The 7,038-nt window shown below is 41.4% G+C and overlaps 1 long non-coding RNA gene across 1 annotated transcript; it reads right to left on the bottom strand.

The window, feature by feature from the left end:
- Positions 1–1,080: 1,080 nt before the first annotated feature.
- LOC134454565 (uncharacterized) lies at positions 1,081–5,517 on the bottom strand. The gene is made up of 3 exons (XR_010035856.1): positions 4,902–5,517; positions 1,524–1,604; positions 1,081–1,414 (listed from the first exon to the last, which is right to left on the bottom strand). It is a non-coding gene; the product is annotated as an uncharacterized LOC134454565 (long non-coding RNA).
- Positions 5,518–7,038: the final 1,521 nt, after the last annotated feature.

Genomic DNA, 7,038 nt, shown 5'->3' on the forward strand with positions numbered 1-7,038 from the left:
ATTACATGACAAAAGGGTACTCTATACTAGTTATGATGTATGCACTTCCTCACCATCGGCTGATCATAAAATGTGTCTACATACAACTTGGCTGCATTTGAACAGCACCCTGTGCACTGTCTGTGCTGGAGAATAGCCAGCTTTCCTTTGTCCAATAGCCTACATGGCATTCTAAAAATGCATCCATTATGTCTTGTATTCCAGTGATCCCCAACCTTTTTTGCCCTGTGTACCCCCTAATTAATTTAGTCATATCATGAGTACCCCCTCCTTCATGCTCTATATCAGGGGTGGGCAACTTTCATGATAAGGAGGGCCACATTTTTTTCATTGTGAACATTGGAGGGCCAGATGACTGCGGATCTGACTGCAGCTTGCAGATTCAAGGTGCAGTTGGTTGCTCAGTGGCCACCGAAAAAGTTTGGAAGCAATGAGTGTTCTCTGTCAGCCAACAGTGTAATTTTAACAGATTGACTCAGTAGTGGTTTAAAAAAGTTTGTTCATTATAATTTATAAGTATGGTTTATCTATGGGCCGCACTTAGTAAGGAGGCGGGCCGCATGTGGCCCCCGGGCCTCCAGTTACCCATCCCTGCTCTATATGATCCTCTACCAATGTGATTGCACTCCATACATTTGTTAGTATCACATTTTCCACGTACCCCTGGTTGGGAAACACTGTTGTATACAATGGTGAAATAGTCCATGCTCTGTAGACATCACATTTATCCATAGTTGCCATTAAGTTTCCATTGTGAAAATTGCATCATCTCATGTTTACCTGAGAGTAACCTGGCTATCAGTATCAGAAAACTGCTTTTTTTTGTAATAAGGTTAGATGCTAGTGTGGAAACTGAGACAATACCCACAGAAAGAGATAACATTATGCTGCCTAGTTCAGGTCGCATTACTTTCATTTGACACCATCTGTGCATATAAGAGCAAACTTGCCATGTCTTATCTTTATCAGATCACTATAACTTGGAGAGAAGGCAGGAGAGCCACAACGCTGGAACTTTTTGTACAGAGTTCAAGATCACCATAAGCGGCCAATTCAATTATGCAGACAGTGCGAAGACAGTGTGCAAATTTTATTTACAACAGCATCAAGAATATTAAATTGGAACATGTGAATATTTTATGGAAGGCAAATATTGTACTGAAAGAAGAACAGCAATAACAGTCTCTGTAACCATCTTTTCTATTTTTCCAGCCGTTTCAGGCATTTGTCCATCAGTGATTCGAGTGTCGTCTTGCATATCCATGCCGAGTTCCCCGATGAAGGACGTTGGAACCTCGATACAAGGCTGGCGGTGACCTCCTCTGGCTGGCTCGTCTGAACTGTGCTGACTTGTCTTCTAGGGCACCAACATTGCATCAGTCGCAGGGTTTCCAAAGACCTTTCCACACAAAGCCTACAGGAAAAGCAAAATACTGTTTAGAATGCCATTTTGGAATTATTGAAGTAACACTATTAAAATGTTATGTCAGAATTAGTTGAACTGAATTATTTTCAAATCTTACCAAAGGTTGGATTAGCTTTTGATGTTTGCCGGTGGTTGGTGCGCATTTTCATTCTAGAGGACAGCCATCTGTAAGAAGCGTCTGCAAGTACAAAAGACAATGTGAACAGAGTGTCCTTCTTATTTTTCAGTTGGTGAAGATGGTGAGGGTTAGCCAGTTTCAAAGACAAACCTCATTATTGTCATTGGAAAGGATATGAAGGGTTCCTTCCTAAAACACTGCAAGAGCCATTTCATACTAATGCCATGAATTGTATTATTATGCCATGAATTGTAGTTATAATTACATCAAGTCAAGCATCACCTGAAACCGCGCGCGCGTGCGTGCGTGCGTGTGTGTGTGTGTGACATTGCCTTGTAAAGCAAATATAGACATCTCAACAGAAGAGTGTTTTCAGGGGGCATAGTCAAGGTATCCACTCCATTATCCAAACTCATGTCTTCTACTTGGGCTTGTGGCCCAACAACCTAGCATCCATGGAGAAAATAAGTTTCCCTGCTATGCACAACAACTAATCAGAAAATGACATTTGAATTGATATTTTGCGAGTTGTTTAATTGCCCATCTATCAGCATACCACATCATATTTTACAAGGCCACCAGCACAAAGGAGGATGGGAGTTTGGATAGTGGAAAGGAAACAAGGTAGGCCTACACGTTTTGCCATTTAGTGTAATCCTGCTTTAAAAAAAAAAAATTAAAAAAAAAAAATCAAGCGCTACAACTACAAGATCCATCTTCTCACCTACACAGCATATAAGGAAAGACAACATTCTTTGGAGCAACTTGTTCCAGTTAGACAGATGCTGAGGCACTCAAGGTTGCAATTTTTTTTTACTTTTTTATTTGGCTACAATTAGGGCTGTCCACGACCAAGGATTTTGTTGGTCGACCAAAGGTCGTCATTTTCTCCGCCCCCCCCCCCCAAAAAAAAAAAAAAATTATAATTAAAAAAAAAAATTTTTTTTTTTTTTTTTACACATCACATTTTGACCCAGATAGCCCTACTAGGCCTAATGAATATTCGAAGTTCGAATTTACATAGTTTAAACCTGTAAAACACAAATAAAAAACGAATTAAAATTAATATTCAGTGATGGAAACAAACTGCCTATGGTAGAGATGACGCTCTCTGCCTGAAAGCAGTAGCCCAACTGGAGGGCAGAATCAATATCCCCGCGTTGACGTTTTCATCTATTTGGACATTTGTTGCAGCGTTACTGTATAGTTGTTCACTGAAATGTCCATCAAACACTTAGTGTCTGTTTATGGTCTTAAATGATATGCAGCGTTTCCCCCTTTTAACCCTGTGAAACCTGAACCATGAAAGCAATGAGAGAAAATTATATTTTTTTGGAATTTGCTTCAATATTGGTCCCTTATAAGAAATGTAAAAAAAAAAATTCAAAATGTTGTTAAGGTCACTGAGATATTTGATGCATCATATATGATGCATCAGGCTTTAAAGGGAATGAAAATTCCAATTTCATGACCATTGAAAAATGACTTTTAATGCATTTGCATCTTTTTTTTAATTTAAAAAAGTTGTCAGACAATTTAATTTGAGGATTATCTTTAAATATTTAGTGAGATCCTGCCATTTTTTAAGCCTATCCTTGTTTTAGCAGGACCATATTTTACATTTCCCACAGCCTGGTTGGGTAATTTTTTAAAATCTATGTAAAAACATAGCTGATCGAATGCTTAACAACCTATTTATGAGTGTAATATAGATCATTATTCATTTTTGATGTGTAATTTGAATATATGGGTCCATTACTACAATTGGACCATTTCTCCATTCACTTCAATGCATTTTTTACGAGATCATAATTTCAACATTTTGCATTACATTTTCAAAATCGCAAGTAAAACGTGTTTCTTAAGGCAATATCTTTGTCTTGAAGTAAAACAACTTGTGTGTTTTGTTAAACGATCGTCGTGGTATGCTTTGTAAGTTTCCCTATGGAGCAAATGCATTGATGGCTGACTTCCTGCCACCGCCGGATGGTGCTTATATGTCTCATCAGTTTTAGCACGATCTCTCTGCAACACGGTGTAAAAATATAAACTCTTCCTTGATTAATTGCACAAAGCAAGTGTTCAAATTAAAGGATGTAGAGTTATATTTCGGAAATTTGTACACAAACCTTTTGCAATTTGTCGATATCTCAGCGTCGGTCAGGGAAACCGCTTCTACTCCATTTTTGCATTTTTCGCCAAGCTGTGATCAACTTGTTGTTGACCGCTGCTCTCTTGTGGCGGTTTCCGCGTACTGCAGGACGTTTGGAAATGACACGCAGGATGTTTTTGAGATGGATTTTTTTTTGTGTCAGCGTGGAGAGGGCTTTGAATTTGATGCATCATAGATGATGCATCCGGCGCGATAGGGCTAAATGACCCACGCTTGTTTTGTTTATCGCTGGACTGGAGTCTTGACAAGAGTTGCCGTTCAGGGCAGCAAACAGAATTCTGATAAGTTTGTCGGTGAATGACTTAACGTAGGCCTACACACACACCCCAAAATATGTTCATATCTGGTGGTGGTTCTTTGGATGTTGGCCAACATGAGTAGCCTACAATTGTACAGCAAAGTGGTATGGAAGCTAACAAAGTGCGACTTAGCACCATGACGTTGCAACATAGCATTTTGGAGCTTCAGAATATGTAACGACACGACTTCACACTTTTTACACCGTCTGCAATAAACGGATAATTATGCGAGACGAGACAGATGCAGGCGGCTCCCTGTAGTTCTGTCAACCAATGGATTCAACGAGTCGAGTGAGGTATTGTAGCAAACGGTGCCGGGTAGTGTACGGGTGCGTGTCGTGTGTATGAGAGAGGGAGGGGAGAGCAGCATCTGCCGTGGTGGTGAAGTTACATAATTAAACGCACCTGTCGTTCGAATTCGCGTGGTTCTTCTCGCCCGACGTTAGTGACCATTGGCTGACAAGCAGTAGTATCCTTTTCAAAAATAATCCCATGTTTTAGAGCTCCTTCCAGACATGGTCAAAATAACTTCTATCCTTCTCAAACAAATCAACAACACGTCTTCCTTTGTCACGCCCTTCAAGTTAAGAGTCCTGAAAGAACTTTGACGAGATGCTGTTTTTTTTTTTTTTCTCCGCTGCGACCAATCGACCAATGGGATTCGGTCGACTGGAATTTTTTTTGGTCGACCAACGATTAGTCGATTATTTGCGGACAGCCCTAAGCTACAATGCTTAGGCGCTTCGGCCCTTATGGCCTTCAGGGCGTATAAATTGCAACCTTTAGTGCCTCTGCATCTGTCTACCTGGACCAAGTTTGAGAGCTCCTACACTGCTGAGCACCACGGAAAAAGGTGAAGATCCAGAGCACTCAAATTACAGGTACCTGTTTGTGTTTGATTCTTTGGAGCAAATTGGATGATGACTGAATGGGAAGACTCCGACGTAGTGGTGATGGAGGAGTTTTGCTTCATCGTGTTGCCTTCTTCTACTCATCATGACCGTCTGTAACAGGAACTTCTGTAGATGAGAATTGCGGCCATTAGGAAAAAATACACAATATAACTTTCCATGATCCACAATAAGCCTCTCAAATTCTATACAAGAAAATTGTCTGAGTCAGAACAGAGACATAAATGTCAAGGAAACATAAACCCAATATTCGACTGCATCTGGCTTTCCAAGCTATTCACGGATAGGAATGAAAAAATGACAGACAGTGGGAGCAGGTTGCATAGCAACTCACGTAACTCCACAGCTGCCTGCACTGGAGCAACGTAAGCTAGACAAGTGATCCGACTGCTGTATTCTGTGTACCTACCAGAGGTTACGCCAAATTTGTTATATGATGAAAACAAAAACGCAATCAAATGCCGTCACAACCACTAAATAGCAGCCTGTATCAACTGCTTGAAGTCTGTGTTGGATGTGTCAGCTGAGTTCGTGCAGCCACGCACACTGAGTAATTACCGTAGAACCCTTTGAACCCATTGAACCCTACGTTTCAATGCAGTGGCCAGTCGCTCTACACTAGGTATAGTTAGGTGACCAAATCGAATCAAAGGCTTGCCTGGTAAATATGCTATGTTATGAGTTCGGTGTGTAGTCACAACTGAGCTTTCCAAACACATGGTTAGTTCGAACACCTGTTAGCTCAAGTTATAACATTCCTAGGTGAAACTACGAACAGCAGTCTCCATGGAAATGAACGGTGGCAGATGAACACTCCCAACTGAGATCACTCCCGGACGTGTAGTATTAGCCCCAGGTGGTTTTATCACTCCCAGACGTTCGATCCCACCCGATTATATTTCACGTATTATCAGTGCCACATACAAGCAATTTAGGATTAGGTTTAGAGTTAGGGTTAGGTTTAGGGTCAAGTTTAGGGTTAGAAACAAAAAAACTAACATCAAAAAGATAACTAGCTCCGTTATATGGCGGTGGGCTCGATAGTCTAGTTGGCTAGTTGGAGCGTGCCGACCGGGGAGCGACTGGGGTTGGGAGCGACAGTCTGGGAATCGAAATGAATATGTACCGCACCACCACAGCCAACAAAAAGGGTTTCCTAAATAAATCGTGTATTCACCAACGTTTAAAAATGCCTTGTTTTCAACCACAGGACCCTCCTTGGTCAACCAACGAAATGTTGAGCAATTTGGTCTTGTTAAATCGGCGTGTAATATAATAATTATCAACATCACATTCCTTGTTAGCTAGCTAGCTGGATGCCTGTGTTATTTGACTGCAGGTGGGCTAACATAGCCGCTAGCCCGGTCGTCAAGGTTTCATTTCCATCGAAACCATTTAGTTAATTGTGCTCATGCTTGATGTACATGTAAGTTCAAAAGACCATGGTTATATTTTACAGTCGATTTCCCAAGAAAAACAAGACAGAGTATGGCTATTGCTTTTGGTACAGTGTAGCTTTCATGGCTAATGTATGGTTTTTCCCCACTCCACAGCTAATACTGCAGGCTAGTTAGCCATGACACTGTAATACAGACTGGAAGCTTTTCATGACTTACTTGTTCAGGAGGCTTGGTGGTATTGATCCAGACTTCAGCGTCAGGTGTTGGCCATAAATTGCTCTGTATTGTCCCAGATTGTGAAAGCATTAGTCCGGAAAATGTTCCCTCAGACATTGAACCAGTACATATGTGGTGTTCTGCTGGTATTTATAGAGTTTTCAAATGAATGGGCGGGCTAGTGGGTGGAGAGAGGGCGTGGACGAGTTGAGAGCGAACAAGGGCAGGACGTCATCTCGGGCACACACGAGCTTTGCGTCAATTGGATGCTGTGTCAGAGTTTGTTTACAAACTGGGAGGAACCTCCAGCACAGCTCTGTGTACACAGTAACACATTGCAAACCACTGGGATGACTTCAGGAGGTCAGAGTAACTGATTTTAAGGCCCCAAAACATCATAAGGTCAAAATTTCATGCCATGGGCACTTTAAGGATTTTTGTGAAACGCAGCCCAGTCCGGTAGCCCATCGCTGCCGTTACAGTCTGAGACTTCGG

Source organism: Engraulis encrasicolus, chromosome 8 (genome assembly GCF_034702125.1).
Source record: "Engraulis encrasicolus isolate BLACKSEA-1 chromosome 8, IST_EnEncr_1.0, whole genome shotgun sequence".
Taxonomy (NCBI): domain Eukaryota; kingdom Metazoa; phylum Chordata; class Actinopteri; order Clupeiformes; family Engraulidae; genus Engraulis; species Engraulis encrasicolus.